Genomic DNA, 18,804 nt, shown 5'->3' on the forward strand with positions numbered 1-18,804 from the left:
AAATTACAACCAAAGAAACAACACAAAAGTTAAAAAGCGTGTAATTCGCGAATCCTTTAAAATCAATTAAGGCGCATGCGCTTTTCGGATACAGCGAGTGAAACTCTATCAATATGTATGCATTTGTGCATGTTTCATTCAGCGGCCAAGGTGTGCCGTCAATCGCATCTTATCATTCAAAAAACCTTCAAATGGTTAAAAATTTCGAGATTTACATCTGCTTGTAAGGCGCATCCGATTTCAGTGACCGCCTATTTAAAATGCGTCAATATAACAAATTTTAAACAGATTCGTCAATAACCGCGGATGTGCCACCATATTCTATTATTGGTTAAATGCAAATACGTAGAATCAGGAGTTCTACAATCATATGCATTGTTTATGTCATTATCTGGTTGCGCCCTCTAATTCTAAGAAAAAATCAAAAAACGCCGATATCAAAACTTCGAAATGTCAGCATCGATTTTTGTGGGATGCAGTGCTTATATCGTAAAATCACACATTAGTATCATGTTGCTCAAGGGGTATTATTTAATTGATTCTTTGAGCACAGGTCTGAATGTGGCGTGGTTTGGCCAGAAATCAAGAAAGAACACAAAAAAACTTGTTTACTTCAACACAGTTTTACCCATTTTTTTTTTTTGAATTACCACCAACACAGCTTCCACGTAAATTTTTTATGGTCCATATTATGAGATCGTGGCTAAAATACTTCAATCAACAGCAATATATATTCACATTTTATAAAATATATTTAAAGTTCGCGATTTATTAAATGGTAAACCTCAACTTCAACGATTGCAAAACATTTTTGAATATTACCATATACACTTTCATCGAAATAGTGGTTTTAGACCCCAAGTATGTTTGGACGAAAACCGTTTCAGACAATTTGGAGTCGATTTAGCAATGTCCGTCCATCTGTCTGTCTGTCTGTCAAATTTCAGGTATCGTAATATTTTGCGTAAACTTAGTTTAAGTTCGAAGATGGGCCATATCGGTACACTCCTTCGGGTACCTCCCCCACAAAAGTTTGAGTTTGAGGTTTCAATTTGGACTCAATCGAACAACTTTTCCACCAAAAATTGTGCAGATTGGTCCACGTTTTCGAATAGCCTCCATTAACATTTTCTGCTCAACTTGGATGTAATTAAGCATTTTAGTTTCAACGTGGTCAAAACACTTACTTCTCCATAAAATAATTGCGGATATGCAAAGGTCCACGCTTTGGTATGGACACATATGATGGTACCAGCCTATTTCAGGTATTTTGAAGTTTAAATATTTTCGTTAATGGCTTACATTTATCATTTTGGGTTCCTAGTGATCAAAAAACTTCTCTACCAACAGTTGTGGGAATAGGTCCACATTTTGGTATAACGGGAATGCCCGATTTAAATTTTAAACTTTTTGCTACATTTTCTGGCCAAATAAGCTATAATCTGGCTGGCTAGTCGCTGGCTCCCATATAACGTATCCGCTCTATTTCCGAGTTCTCAGGGGTCAAGAAATTTTTAAGTTTTTGTGTGTATTTTGGTTCTAAATTGGCTGTAACGTGGCATTTATGGTTCACAATTTTTTAAAAATTGTTCCACCAAAACTTGAAAATTTTAAACTTCTCCACCACAGACTGTGGACATCATTACCTTTGTAATAGCATGATTCCAGTTCAGAATAATTTAATTTAATATAAACACGTGTTTAATCTGAAAAATATATTCTGGCTGTAATTTTTACGTTCGGTACTAATTATTTACGAACAATTCGTATTAAAAAATTGAATTTTGTTTGATATATTGAAATAATTATGTTTATAGCGTCCATGAATTTTACGCTTCGATGTGTGATACCAAGAAATAAGCGGCCTAGTGAAGAAATAAGCTAAGCAGGAAAATTAAGCTAAGAGCTGGCTCTGTTCTCACCTTTAGGGTGTGGCAAAAGAAGATATTCGACTTCTCAGGTTTTATTATGTGAAGGTTGCTACAAACAAAACAACATCTGTAGTACAATACAACTTCTTTTTGGGTATGTTGTACTGTACATAACGTTAATTTTTTTTATTTATTTCCTCCTAAAAGTAGGCAACACATTAAAACTTTATAACTTATGTGACACTGAAATTCTTCATTCAGATTTTCTATTTTTGACATAATCAGGGTCTAAAAATATCACTGGTTATTAACAGATGTATTATAAATCAAGTAAGTGGATACTATTTTTGGACGGGGCTGACAATGTAATATATTATATTTTATATGATTGCGACAAGTTATGTTATTGATATAATTAATTGATGTTTTTGCATCTTTTATTATTGATAAAACATGCATCAAAGGAGAAGTCAACAGTTGGTTTCCAAGTTTTGTGTACGTAATTTGGCCGAATATGGTCCCGGAATTGAAAATTTTGAGTTTTGTGTTCGTTATTTGGCCGAATATGGTCCCATATTTGACCAAAATTAAATCTGGATATTTTTTCCCACAATGGTCAATTTCACATGCTAAATACTACCCGATCATTTATCAAAATTATTGGAATTTTCCTTGACCAAACCTCTTAAATCGTGCAAAAATTTGTCAGTATTAAAATATTACTGCGACATCTACCGTGATTGTGGTTACACTACACGCAATTAAAACTGTGGGTTGTAACTATAGTCAAAGTTCACATTTTAGGGTTTTTTAGGTTTTCACGATTTTGCTTGGAAACCGTAAGTCCTATCAAAATGGGATTAGAGAAAATTTTGTAGCAGTAAAAATTCTCTAAAAGATTGAGTTTTCTCATACTGTCGTAAGTTCTACCATTTTTAAGATATAGAAGTTCACATTGGGACAATGCACTGACTGTATCGCCTCATCACAAAACAGTGTTATGACTGTAATTTCCTAACTTTATCTTATATATCTCAAAAATGGTAAAACCTAGGAACAAATCATAAAGGTCAATCCTCTAGAGAATTTTGCCAGCTACTAAAGAAATAGGATAGGACTTACGGCTTATAGGCAAAATCGAAAAATAAACCTAAAAATGTGAACTTTGACCTCGATTTGAATTTTCCTCATCTATGAACATTGCTGTTTTCGTGTCCGCAAAAACTTCCCAGGTGTAAGCGGTTTTCATTTAAAGTTAGTTAAGTCGATGGTCAGACTAGCACGATTTCAACATGGCGACGTCAAGTTTATAGGCGAGGGGTATGAAGTAGTGAAACCCATGTACATGGTTTTCTGTGTTTGTTATGTTGCCTCTTCTTGTTTTTCGTTGCAAGATTTTTTCTTCCATTTTCTTTCATTTTTATTTTCTCAAGCAAACGTTAACAACAAAACAAACATAAAAAGATTTAATAAAAACATTTGATTAATTAAATAGTGAAAATTTAACTATTAATATTAATTTAATTATTAATGTTAATTATTTTATGTTGTTTTTTTGGTTTATTTATGTCTTTTTTTGTTTTTATTGGTATGAGAAACACAACAAACGCGAATGGTAAAATAAAGAGGACATGCAAAAATTATAAATTTCACGTTAACGTGTATGGACACTAACGAAACTTGAAAAGAAACTTTACCGAAATTGGTTTCAAGAAACCTTGCTAGTCTGACCATCGACTAAGGGGTCATCTAAGGGGACATCTCAAAAATGGTAAAACTTACCACGATATCATAAAAGTCAATCTTGTAGATTATTTTCACTGCTTCAACATTTTCTCTAATCACATTTCGATAGGTTTCCAAACAAAAAAATGTCAACTTAAATCGCGATTTATTTAAAAGCGCTCCGACGGTTTTTTGTTTTTCAATTTTTCTCATTTATGAACATTGTCGTTTCAGAATCCGCGAACCTCCAGGAATAAAGATACATATAGCCATTAAAATAACAATTTTACACCCCCTAAATGTTTCACGATCATCGCCAAAAAACAATAGGGGTCTATTCTGGTCTGAACCCGAACTCCATACAAAATTTCATGAAGATTTGTCCGTAACTGCGGCCTGAAGATTTATTAAAATTTTTAATGGACGGACGGACGGACACGCATCTCAAAATCGAGTTATCGATTTATGAATTTTGGTACACCACATGGGGGGTCTACGACGAATATTTCGCGGAGTTACATGAATTTTTCGAAAAACAAACATATAATACCGTTTCCACGTTGTGATGTAGGGTGTCAAATGTAATCAAAGACTATAATCGAGACACTACTATTCCTATGCATAAGCTTTTCTCGGATTTAACAAGATTTATTATAGGGAGATACTAAAGTTATTCGCCACCCCCGGTTTTAATACCAGATGACTTAAGGCCAATGTTGAATAACACAAAAATGTGAATGTATCAAAAATATTGACAGTTTTTGTCAGTGTGTTAGTAAGTTTGTACGCATGCAAGCTGCAAAACAAAAACAAATCAAAACATTTGCTTTCTTTTGTACGTACAAAGGTACGTGTGGATGTAATCTTTTTAAATGGTCAATAAAGTTAAAAAATGGAATATTGGGACAGCTTGATTGGCGCCTTTTGCAATATGTTTGATATTTAACCACTACCGGAACTCAATTTGTTACCCAGTTGTTCAATAAATAGCAATTGTTTACTGTGACATAGTTATTTAACTAGTTACTCATTGATCCTAGTTACTTTACACCCAAAAATGGCACACAAATAGCCTATAGCCTGCTTTTGCCCCTGGAAATGGGCTTTCCTGCCTATCATGTCAATTCACTAGTTACAGGTAATGCGGCGTGTAATATATTGACTATTTTATAGACTACCGATGGATGGTGTAATCGACCATGTTTCTCTCTTGTAATCTCTTTTTTAAACATTTCTTTTTTTAATAAAGAAAAATATAAAAAAATGTTCTGTCATATTGTGTATTCATAATCAAAAAACTTATTTTGATGCGTTTGTTGTGTAAAAATTTAAGATGCCAAGAAAGAACGTGTTACGATCTAAATCATAGAAAGGATGAATAATTTAAGAAGAATATTTATAATATATCTGTGGTAAGTATTGATATCTATCTTGACGGAATACATTACCGCGTCATTTCATTAAACTTTATACATACATTTTATTTCAGGAACTTTTGAATGATCTGAAGGACACACGAGAAAAACATTCCAAGGAACAAATAAACATAAGTCGCTGTATCAAGTAGTAACGCTCTAGTTCCAGTATCAAGGATCAAGACGGACCTGTCATATCCATAAGTATACAAGATTATATTGTCATTTGTAAAATTTTTGCACAACATGCAATAAAATAAAGTGTGGCTAATGCATACATATTTATGCATTTACCCATTTATCTGACTTGAACTTACTAGTAATTTTAGCGATAGTAATTTAAGCGAAATTTGACTACCGAATTGACTGTTTACTGGTAAAGCAATGAAGGGACAATTGTCTTTCCAAGACTATCGAATTGGTTGGTTACTGGTAATGCAGTAAAGAGACAATTGCCTTTCCAAGACTATCGAATTGGGTGGTTACTGGTAATGCAGCGAGGGGACAATAGACCCCTTCCTATGACATCCCCATGTTAAATTCACCAGTCTATAACATTGCGAGTAGATTTGCTGGTAAGTAGGGGTGTTTACCAATAGCCAGCAAAAGAGCTAGTTATTCCCTAGTTACCCGAACAACTACCCAATTTAAAGCTCTGTTGGTTTTCTTTATCAGAAGGTTACATGCAATAACTCTGATATTTGACCATCAACAGCAACACTTTTGGGTATTGATTTAATGCACAGACTGTATATTCTCAATAACACGTTCTCTCCTTGGAATATGTCCAACAGAAGTGAAGATATCCGCCGCGGAAATAAAATTCCACAAATTGGAAATTGGGATCACTGTGCCTCTTTTTCTATATCTCTAGTATTTTGATTTCTTTGTGACCAATTAAAAGCTCAGGAGGTCGTCTTTAATAATGGTCACTTTTGTTGAAATAACCCCAACCAAAGCTGGGATATTCGCCATTATAATAATTTTTCCACAAACATCCCAGAAGGGACAAGGGAGACCCATATTCGCCATTGCAATTCAAATAAAACCAGTAGGAAAAAGATAAATGTCTGGCAGAGCCGACTATATGATGCCCTACACCACAGTGAACATATATATACAACATGAAATAATTGCATAGTCTCTCTTCAGCAATGAAGTACTTAGCTCCACCTTCACGTCATAGCTTATTGTTCCGAGGGCGCCTTTCATGTTTCAGGTACATATAAAGGCTTAAGAGCTAGTTAAATGTGAAAGAAGATACACATACACATGAAATCGGACCGATATATAGCTTAATAATTGATTACAATTTATATTTATATATCTTTAAATTTTGATAGTTCCGTATTGCTATAGACCTTTCGCTTAGAGCTGGCAAACCATCGATATTCCCAACATTAGATATTTTCGATATATTAGTTTAAAAAATCGATTGCTATCGATATTATCGTTAATTTGTCACCACCATTAATTTGAAAATGAAAATGGAGGAAATGTCTACGCTTTTGTTGACATTTTGCACAAATAGTTCACAGAAATCAAAAAGGAGAAAAAACAATTGCTTTTATTTAAAAAAATACATTTTATTTACTTTCTACTTCTTACATCCACAAAACCGAAAAACCGCAAATTTCTATTAATTTCAGTAAATTTTAGGTTAGGGGTTTTTAATCCGATAATATCGATAGACAAAACTATCTATCGATATTGTATTTTTAAAAAATAATCGATATTATCGATAGTGCCATCGATTTTTTGCCAGCCCTACTTTCGCTATCTGTCCGAATTTCATAATAAAATATACGGGGCTACTAGTATATTTAACTCCGAACCGATTTAAATTGAATTTGGTACCTTATCTTTAGTTACAATTCTGACACCCATTTCCATTTTAATCAAAATTGGAGATACCCAAATATATTTTGGAGCAAACATGTATTTGTTTGCAAGCAATCCCAAACATATCATATCCCAGCTAACAATTTTTTCCGAGGGCTCTGATATCAGATTTTTTCTGAGATTTTCTGATTTTTTTTTTAGAAATGTGACCGATTTCTCTAATATTTTCCTAGAAATTGGACCGATTTTCTATAAGTTTATTTTAAGAATCTCTGCACATTTTCTAAAGAATCTTAAGAATCGTCATTCCGAATTCGTTCCGATTTCTAATGGATTTTCTAAGGCATTTTTTTTTGGTTGATGTCAAAGAACAAAATTACTGGTCATAAAATTCGCATATACAAATTTACAATTTTTTTTAATATAAATGCAACATATAGCAATTCAAGCTAGTGTTGATAGCTTCGACATACTTCTGCACATTGTTCTACTGTTAATCATAAAATGATAACAACAGGCAAAATCATTAGAAAGATTGAAATTATAATCTTCCATAAATAGTACATTAAAAGAAAATTGTCTCTGAGTGGGGGTTCTTCAGTACAGTACACGTGTTGTGTCAATATCAAAGGCGTCAGCGTCAGAATTGTTTCCGATTTTTTTCAGAAAATCTGAACTTTTCTCCGAATTTTTCCAGAATTTCCTTCCGAATTCGGACGGATTTTCTTAAGAAAATCTAAATTTTTCATCGAATTTTCCAGAATTTTCTCCGAATTTTCCAATAATTTACTTCCGAATACGGACCGAATTCGTCGCGAAACTCTAATATTTTTTAAGAATTTCCTTAGAAAATTCATTCCGAATTCGGTGACCACGTCCATACATCTTTCGTACCGAATTCGGTACGAATTCGGCATCAGAATCGGATATTTTTTCAGAAATTCTGTCCGAATTCGATACGAATTCGGAAAAAAATGTTAGCTGGGATGTTTGGGCCCTGCAAACAAATATATGTTTGGGTGCAAACAAATTATATGTTTGGGTGCAAACAAATACAAACACAAAAGCCACAAAGAAACAAAGAAACAAACACATGCACCAGTGGGCGCTTTCTGAGAGCAAGGGAGCGTAAATTTCAATGTGAAACCCATTGAACTTGATCTCAGCACATTTACAAATGTTGGTGTTTTATTGAAAGGCATAGAAAAAAAGCAAAAGCACAACAGACACATAGGTACATAAAAAATTCCAAAGAAAGACAAAACAGACTTTAATAAAAAAAAACTGAATGAAATAAGTCCAAACATACATATATTTGTTTGCAATCAGTCCCAAACAAATATATGTTTGGATCCAAACATATTTCTAACATATATTTTTCTGCGTGTACATTTTCAGGCTAAATTGGCTGAAATTTGGTTATATTTGATTGCAATCAGTCCCAAACAAATATTTGTTTGGATCCAATCATATTTCTAACATACATACATTTTTCTGCGTGTACATTTTCAGGCTAAATTGGCTGAAATTTGGTTATGGGGTCAGAAAACGTCTCCGATATTGTGGACAAGAAAAGGGAGCTAACAAGTCTATTTGAAATAATAACATTTTATTTTGGGGGTATAAAAAAGTTCAATCCGGACGAACATAAAATTTTTACTTGTTATACCCTACACCACAATGTGGAAAGGGTATTATAAGTTTGTTTTGGTAAAAATTCATGTAACACCGAGAAATATTCGTCGGAGACCCCCAATGTGGTATACCAATCTTCATATCTCGACGAGATAAAGCGATTTTGAGATGTGTGTCCGTCCGTCCGTCTGAATAGATCAGAATAGATCTCTATTCTTATTGGTGATGATCGAGAAATATTTAGCGGGTGAAATGGACCAAAAACATAATATTTATTCAATTTTCTAGCGGCTCTGTAGGTTGCAATAATAGTCCGATCAACGCGAAATTTTATACAAGGTAAGAGTATATGACAGAGAAGAAGCTTGCAATTTGAGATGGCGATCAGATAATATTTAGAGGGTTAAATGGACCACAACTTTTGTGTGAAAATTGTGAAAATTTTTAATATACAACTTATATCTCTATTCCTGGAAGATACATTCCGGACAAGTAAGCTACTCTTGGAAATGGAACGCTTGACATTTCAATTGATGCCAGTTGTGTTGTTGTGCCTGATCAGATAACAGAGTTACATCCCAATATTTGCAGTTATTCGTATATAGTGTAATCATAAACTCGTTAGAGGTCGCAATTTTACCCCAATAGTCACGAAATTTTTCACCGGGTAAGAGTTTAGGTCAAAGAAGATGCCTACAATTTTGAATGATAATCTGATATTATTTAGCGGGTGAAATGGACCATTACTTTTGTATGAAAAATATACAAATTTTATTTTTGGACGATATTTTAATTCTTTGAGGACATATATCGGCAAAGTAGCCTACCTATCCCCTGATGCAATTTGCAATAAAGTGTTTGCTAGATAACGGTCCTACTGCTTAATATATAATGGGTTCTGTGTAGAGAGTCACATTTTCCTCCCATGCTATAAATTGTCTCTATCATTCCCAGTTTTTACATCATTGGATTTTTATACCCCACACCGCAATGTGGAAATTTGGAGTTTCACAGTTCACAATTTTTATACCCTACACCGCTATGTGGGAAGGGTATTATAAGTTTGTTTTGGGAAAAATTCATGTAACACCGCGAAATATCGGTCGTAGACCCCCAATGTGGTATACCAATCTTCATATCTCGACGAAATAAAGCGCTTTGAGATGTGTCCGTCCGTCCGTCCGTCTGTCCATTATAAATTTTAATCCAACTCCAGGCCGCAATTATGGACCGACCGTCACGAAATTTTGCATGGAGGTCGGGTTCAGACCAGAATAGACACCTATTTTTATTGGAGATGATCGTGAAATATTTAGCGAGTGAAATGGACCAAATACATAATTTTTATCCGATTTTGTAGCTGCTCTGTAGGTCGCAAAAATGGTCCGATCGCCTCGAAATTTTAACTAAGTTAAGAGTATATGACAAAGAAGAAACTTGTAATTTGAGATAGTGATCAGATAATATTTAGCGGGTAAAATGGACCACAAGTTTTGTGTGAAAATTGTGAAAATTTTTAATATACAGATTATATATGTATTCCTGAAAGATACACTCCGTCCACGTAAATAAAATAAGGAAGGTAATTTCTTGACTTTTCCATTGATACCACTTATGTTGATTTACGTGCTCAGATAACAGAGTTACAGCCTAATATATCCAGTTATTTGTTTGTAGTGTAATCAGAAGCACGCTAGAGGTTGCAGTTATAGATCAAAAGTCACGAGATTTTGCACGATGTAAGAGTTTAGGTCGAAGAACATACCTACAATTCTGGATGATGATCTCATATTATCTAGTGGGTTAAATGAACCATTACTTTTGTATGAAAAATATAAAAATTAAAATTTGGTCCATATTTTACTTCCATGTACCAGCAAAGTAGCCTACATATGGAAAATTAACTACTGACCTTTCCCCTGATGCAAATTGGAATAATGTGTATTCTGGGTAACTAACGGGCCTACTGCCTAATATATAATAGGTTCTGTGTAGAATACAAAATTTTCTTCCCATGCTACAATTTGTCTCTACCATGATAGATAAATTCCCAGCATTATTGCAAATTACGTGGAACCCTAGCCATAAATTTTTTTGCATGCAAATAAATTGTTTGAATTTCTACTCATTATTAGTTGTTTTTTACCGGTTAAAATATATTTTTGATATCACAATATATATCCACAATGAACTATTTTCGAAATACACAAAATCGCGTGCATTTCCAAACAATATGTATGGTACAAGTGCACTGTTTTGGACTTTTTTTGGGTATCACATGGTCGGCCCCGTCCGACTATAACCTTTGCTTACTTGTTTTGATTTTGTATAGAGAATGTCCATATTTACATTAGGCAATTTTCCTTGCGGCACTTGACAGTTTGTATGTGGGAGAGGGTGTTGAGAGGAAAAGGGTTACCACATGCCTCAAAAATATACAAGTTTGAAAAAATACACTCATAAGTAGTTACCAAAACAAAAATATTTAAATTTTGAACGAATAAAACCAGAACAAACAACAAAAACTAGTTAGAACACAAAACAACAAAACACAACATTACTTACTGAAGCAGTCACTACAACGACCTGAGGCATCGTCAGTATTTTGGATGTCACACACGGAAATGCAAATATATGCAGCTGGAACCACATTTTTTGTAATTCGAACATTCTCCAAAAAAGTATTGGGATTAATATAGGATGGCATAATTAGTAAAACTCAACTTCAAATTTAGAGAACATGGAAAAAATCCACACAAAAAAGTATTTTAAAAATGTAATTTCCAACACATTTTATGCATTTAATTTGTGCAAGTATTTATGTAATAGTAATTAAAATACCTTTGGCTAAAACTTCCATTTCGAAAAAAATTATCTTTTAAATTTTTAGTTATTTGCTTATAAAAAGTCACGTTTTTAAAGTCTTTAAGAGGTCATGCGTAAATGTCAACTTCTTATCGATCGAAATATTTTGCAAGTGAACTTCTTCTGTATTACTTTCTTAAGTACCGTTATAAATTAAAAACATTGCTGGAATATTAAAATATGATATATTTAGAGACAATTTGCTGAAATGTCGCTTACATATGTTGGTATCGATTTTTCAATTTTTGTCGCAGGTTGTCATTAAACCTCGTTTAAAAGAAAGCGGTATTATTCAGTTAGCATGGCGGAAGTGCTTAGTACTTTCATAAACAAATGAAACTACATAATTGTTCCATTTGACATCGATAAAACTCATAGTGTAGGGTATAACAAGTTCGGCTCGACCGAACTTAACGCCTTTCTTACTAGTTGTATTTTTCTCATTATGTTATAGATACATGAATAATACATTTTGTGTCACATTTATTCATGTTATAAGAAAATATCTGAGCAAATCCTATACATTAGTATCCCCTTTTATTCAGTTGGAGGACTATTTTACTCGTTGAATCTTCATGTTTATTTCAAAAAACAAGAAATACTTCAGATCCAATTGATTGTTTAGAATTTACTTTGGAATAATGGTTTCTGGTTCGCATTATATTCTTGTCGAAGATCTGCTAGAAGACCTACAGGCCTTTCCATCTTGTATTTTATAAGATGTCATTCTTTCCTTCTATGAATGAAAGATTTTGTGGTATTTGTGGATATATCCCACTGATCTCAAATAAGAAGACTAACTCATCTTTTACAGAAATGATATTTACAGTATAGTCTCGATAATCCGGACACTCTTTAATCCGGACAACGCGGTAATCCGGACACTATAATTTTTTACATTGTAGACTCGATAATCCGAACATCACATATTTTTTTACCTCGATAATCCGGACATCAATATTTTGTTCCTATCTTGAGCATTAGATTCTTATTTATTTCATTGACGTATTCGTTCTTAAAAATATCAATTGGTGTATATATAAGAACACTATTAGTGAGAATAGTCAGCTTACTTAGCTGGCCCATTACAGAGCATTTGTTCCATAAGCCGAACTAAGAAAAGATCTCCAACTCTCTCTGTTTAGTGCTTCGCTTTCTGTAATACCGCGCCTTGTCATCTCTTCATCCACTTGTTTGCGCCACCTATTCTTTGGCCTGCCAATTCTGAGTTCTCCGCCATGCGGCCCGAATTTATACGCCTTTTCAGCGGGTTTATCATCGCTCATACGAGAGGCCATCACCTTGTCTGAAACCTCTTTTGGTATCAAACTCTTCGGAGAGGTTCTTTCCTGTTTTAACTGACGATCGAGTATCAGTTAATGTCATTCTACAAAGCCGGATGAGCTTTGCAGGGATACCAAATTCAGACATGGCTTGGAAGACCTTTGAACGTAGGGGGCTTTCGAAGGCGGCTTTGTAATCAACAAAAAGGTGGTAAGTGTCGATCTGCATCACTTCGGTCTTCTCCAGGATTTGTCGCAGGGTAAATATCTGGTCAATGGTGGATTTGCCAGGTCTAAAGCCCCATTGGTATGGCCCAATTACTTCATTGACCATAGGCTTTTGTCGTTCGCACATTATCCCTGACAATATCTTGTAGGCAATAGGGAGAAGACTTATGTCCCTATAGTTAGAGCATACAGTCTTATCTCCTTTCTTGTGGACAGGGCACAGGATGCTCAGGTTCCAATCGTCCAATGGTCGAAACCACTGATCTAGCGGCGCGAAATTAATAACTTGGAAACGAATGAAGATATCTTTCTGAAATTTTGCACAAACTCAATCTGTGTCTGTGGGTAATTATGGACTAAATATGAACAACATAGGCAAATATTTTGGTATAGCCCCCATATAGCGGTACCTCCTGATATTCGATATTTTGAGGATTTAAGCCACCTTTTTCTTCCAAATTAGTTGTAATTTGGTTCTTAGGGTTCCTAGTGATCACTAAACCTTTCCACCAAAAATTGTGGACATAGGTCCACGTTTGGGTATAGGGCCCTTTTAAGGTTCCTCCCGACTTTCAGTAGTTTGGGGATTTAAAGCTACATTTTCCGATCAAATTAGGTGTAATTTGGTATTTGGGGTTCCCAGTGGACACAAAAATTCTCCACCAAAAATTGCGAACATAGGTCTACATTTTGATATAGCCCCCATATAACCGTACCGACAGATTTAGGGTATTTTGAGGATTTAAGCTATTTTTCAAGACCATTTATCAGCAAGATTTGCAGCTATTTGCAGCTAAATTTTGGTTATACGGAATCTAGGGAGTCCAATTTAATTATTAAAAAAATAACTGGACCGAACCTCGGTGGACCTTTGTAGTTACGCTCCATCCAACAAAAGTATATTGCACTAAAAACATACAAAAAATAATAATTTTTGAAAATTGATTGCTTTATAACTGTGTAACTTCAGGCCCATAGCAGTTTATTTTAATTTAACTTAAACCCTCTCCTATCAATAAAAAATAAACTTTGTTTAGTTTTATTACGAATTTATTTAACAATTAAACAAATATGAGATCAGGTTTTTAGCAACAATTTTATTAAAATCTGATCCGTCAAAATTTCTTGCACTTGACACTGAATAACTGAGTGAATATTTACAACAACAAAAAAGTAAAAACAAAATCTTAGTAAGCAGAGTGTCTGTAATCGATATAATGGAAAACATTTCGCAATTTTATACTTTGATTTTTTGACTTTCGCGCCGCTAGATCAATGATTTCGTCCTCTGTGCGTCGGGTACTCGTCCTTCCTGCCAGATGGTGCTAACTAGATGGTGAATACACCTTATCAGCGTGTCGCCTCCGGTTTTGAATAGCTCGTCTGGTAAGCCATCGGCTCCTGCTGCCTTATTATTCTTCAGCCGACTTATTGCTGTCTTTACCTAGTCTTGGCTGGGCGGTATACTTTCAATACCATCTTCTGGGATTGGATCTGTGGTAACTTTGCCGTCTTCGCTACTATCGGATACCAACAGTTTGGAGAAATGTTATTTCCATATCCTGAGCACACTATCTGTATCAGTTACCAAATTACCTTGCTGTTTTTTACAGGAGGATGTGCCTGTACCAAAGCCATAAGTTTGATGTTTTACTCTTTGGTAGAACTTTCGGACTTTATTCTGGCTCCTGTACATCTCGATTTTTTCACACTCCCGTCTTTCCATTTCTCTCTTTTTCTTGCGGAAAAGACGTTTCTCCTCTCACCTTTTCTCCCGATACCTCTCTCGTGCGCTACGCGTTTCTACTGATTGTAGAGCAGCCCGATATGCCGCATTTTTCCCTACGGTAGCAGCACGACACTCCTGGTCATACCATGGATTCCTTGGTGGAGATCTCTGGTATCCAAATATGGATTTTGCGGCTGTTTGCATGGAGTGGGCAATATTTTGCCATTGTGCTGATATGTTATCGGGACGAGGAGTGATTTCATTAAGAAATTGGGCTAATTGAGTGGAATATGCTGTGCCTATCTGTTGTGTTTGCAGCTTACCGATGTCCAACATCCGCTTTATTTGCAACGTTTAGACGGGTACGTACCTTTGCTGCAACAAGGTAGTGATCCGAATGTATGGTTGCTCCTCGGAACGATCGTACATCCAACACGCTCCATGAATGTCTTCCATCTATCACAACATGATAAATTTGATTACTTGTTCTTTGATCTAGAGACAGCCAGGAGCCCTTATGAATATCGAGATGCTTAAATCTGGTACTTCTAACTATCATGTTTTTTGCAGCTGCAAAGTCTATCAGCCTCATACCATTGTCAGATGTTTCTCTGTGGAGACTGAATTTCCCGACTGTTGGGCCAAAGATATTCTTCTTTCCAATTTTGGCATTAAAATCGCCTAGAATAATTTTAATGTCATGGGCAAGGCAACGCTCATAAGTTTCTTCTAATAAAGCTGATGTTGAAGAATTTTGCTTTTAATTGAATTGCAGCGGGAATTTATTCACTGGGGTGAAGCTGGCGACCAGATGTTTTAACCTCCGACCAACTTAAAATCCGCAACCAAACTCATGCTTTGTGTCATGGCAGCTATAATACAGTGCGTCACCTTTAGGTGTTGTTGTGACGCCTTTCCCAATCCATCGTATGTCCTGTATCGCAGTAATGTCGGCATGGTACTTTTGAAGTACATCTGCCAATGCGTAATCTGCACCTTCTCTATAAAGAGTGCGAACATTCCAGGTCCAGATTCCTTAAAACGTTTGCGGGGTTTGTCAACTGTAGAGGGGTTTGTTTATCTTTCCTTTCGTTTTTTCATAGTAGGCTGATTTTTCTTGGGGAGAGTTACTAACCCGACGCCCAAACCCAAGTTTTTTACATTCTTATGGGTGAACGCGCGGCACATGTTAGCTCACTACCTTTAACGGGTGTTAAAGGCAGCTCCCCAGGTGACACCACGGGGAGGTCAGTGTCCACATGAGATGAAAGAGGGACCGAGATAAATCCTGGGCTTTGCCATGTTTAAGCCGGCCAGGACCGTTCCTTGGTATCTTCCATCCCCTACAGTGTCGGTCATAAATTTAGCACACCCTACCCTTATCAATTAATTTTGCAAATAATTTTCTTTAAATGCATGTACTTGATCACCTTCTCCAATTTTCTTGGTAAACTTTCAATCAATGACTGGCAAAGATTCTCTATTGGGTTCAGATTAGGACTTTGTGCAGGCCAAAATGTATCATGTGATTCTCCAAAATATGTTTGTACAAGTGTTGATCCATTTTTGTGCCAATTTTTTACTATTGGCGCTACTCCGTGCCACGTAAAAGCTGTCCATACCATTATGGATTCTTCGCCGTGTTTAACTGTTTTAATTGAGTATCGTGGATTGAAAACTTGTATACTAGGGCGCCACAAATGCTTCTTTCCACCTGATCAAAATCGGTTGAATTTTGATAAGTCGCTTCAAAAATCATTTTTCCAGTATGATATTGGCTTATTTCCGTACTTTCTAGCAAAGTTAAAGAGAGCCTATATATTCGTTTTGGACACAAGAGGTTTTTACTGTGCAACACACCCATTTAAGTTGTGCACATTTAATCTTCGACGTATAGTTTTTGAACTTATAGCTACCCGATGTTCATCCAACATTCGATTTTGAATTTCTGTTGATTTTATGAAGGTATTCTTCTTGGCAAATGCAATTATTAATGGATCTTCAGCTTGTGAAGTTTTCTTGGTTTAGGGTTTCTTTTTTTATTTATTTATTTACTACTGCAACTAGTTATAATAAACTAACAAGCAATTTATGTCAAATTATTTGATTACAATTATTCATATATATATTTATGTATAAACATATATGCAGAATTTTCAATTTCTTACAAGGTCGAACGGCTTCCTTCTTTTAAGTCTGCGTTCTAAACCCATTTGATCGCGGTGTAAATCTGTGTTTCGGATATACCATTGTGCGTTTACTGTTGATCTAAGAACTTTGTTCTGCAACCGTTGAATAATATCTATATTTTGTTTGCTGGTACACCCCCACAATTGTGCGCCATAACTCCATACAGGTTTAAGTGTCTGATTGTATGTTAGTAACTTATTTTCAATCGAGAGTTTGGATTTTCTTCCAATAAGCCAATTTAACTTTTTCCATTTCAATTGCAGTTCGGCGATTTTCATTTTAACATGTTCATTCCATCGCAATTTCTAGCGTCATTCCAAGATACTTGGCTGTATTTGAATATGGGACCTGTATGTCATCTATAAATACTGGACTGCATGCCAATGTTTTGTTCGAAAAATCCACATGTGTGGATTTAGAGCTGTTTAAATTAATACGCCATTTTTATGTCCATTCTACTACTTAATTAACTGCTCTCTGCAATCTATGTTTTGCTTCATTTTCTGTTCTGGCAACGGACAGAATAGCTGCATCGTCAGCAAACGTAGCCATTGTTGTTTCTTCAAATTCTGGGACATCGCTTGTATATAATAAATATAATAGTGGGCCTAAGATGCTCCCTTGGGGGACTCCGGCTTTTATCTTTCTCAGTTGTGAGTATTCGTCCTCACATTTAATGCGGAATAGACGACCGTCTAGATATGACTTAAGTAGTTTACCATACTTTTCTGGCAACAGTGTGCGAAGTTTCGTTACAAGACTGGTGTGACAGACTTTATCAAATGCCTGTGAAACATCTAGGAATATTGCTGAACATACCATTATTTCCTCTAAGGCCTTCTCAATTAATCAGTTATGCGGTGAACTTGGTCAATTGTTGAATGGGAATTTCTAAAGTCAAATTGATGATTTGGAATAATGTTATTTGCATCTAATATCGGCTTAATGCAAATATTTAAATGCATTTTGGACAATCTTACGAAATCTGCCAATATTTCTAGCTATTTCCGAAATATTAGATCCATTATTTCTCATATTAATTATGATTTTCCGAAAGTCAGACATACAGGACGGATTTTCCCCATTATATGACGTTTTCTTACTGAATATCGCTTTCTCGTTTCTTTGTTTACTACCAGACGTGTTTCTTTCATGTTCTTTTGTGCGTTATTCGCCTTAACCTAAACAAACTGGGGTGTGCTAATTACAAGTCCTCCTAATATATTTGCCTTCTTCAAAAAAGAATTATTTGAAACAGAACAACAATAGCATTTTTCTTCTACGATATTGATTAAATTTAGTACATAATACTAAAAATGTACATAAAAAATATAAGAATGATATTAAAAAAAACATACTTTGAATGAAATCCGTTGAGGATTTTATATATATTTAGGAGAACTATTGGAGAATCGCGGGTATTTTATTCATAAGTCCACTCTTTTTATAAGAGAAGACAAGTAGTCTCATATAAGAAACCCTAATTGACATTTTTTTTTTGTTTTATGATAAGAACTCCTGATCTTCTATAAATAAGAATTTGTTCTCATAGATAAAGTTAAAATTCGATGAAATGTTAATACCAGACATGAAAGTATAATAAATTTTAATAGATTTATGTATGTTAAGGATGATGACAATTTGGAAGATTAATTTTACATTACACAAATGTTTTTCTAAAGGATACGTTACGAAAAGGTCATTTCATTAGAATTGATCCGTTGCACCAGAGAAATCATTGTTTCCATAGTAATTTGTATGGAAGGGGCGCTGAATTTTCCCATACAAATTACAATGGAAACAAAATCGCTCTAGTGGCACGGTTTAACCATTTGAATAAAATTTCATATATAAGATTTTTAGATCCAATGGAAAAATAATAGGTGGTAGGAGTTTGAAAAAAAATGTTTGTAATTTTTTGGGTCGCCCTAATGCCATATACCAAACACAAAATATTACAAAAAAAAAAACAATAGCCGATTTTGCAAACATTTGAACATAACATATTTCTTGATGTTATT

This window comes from Musca autumnalis, unplaced genomic scaffold (assembly GCF_047663935.1).
Source record: "Musca autumnalis isolate F117 unplaced genomic scaffold, ASM4766393v1 scaffold_3, whole genome shotgun sequence".
In the NCBI taxonomy this organism is placed as follows: Eukaryota; Metazoa; Arthropoda; class Insecta; order Diptera; family Muscidae; genus Musca; species Musca autumnalis.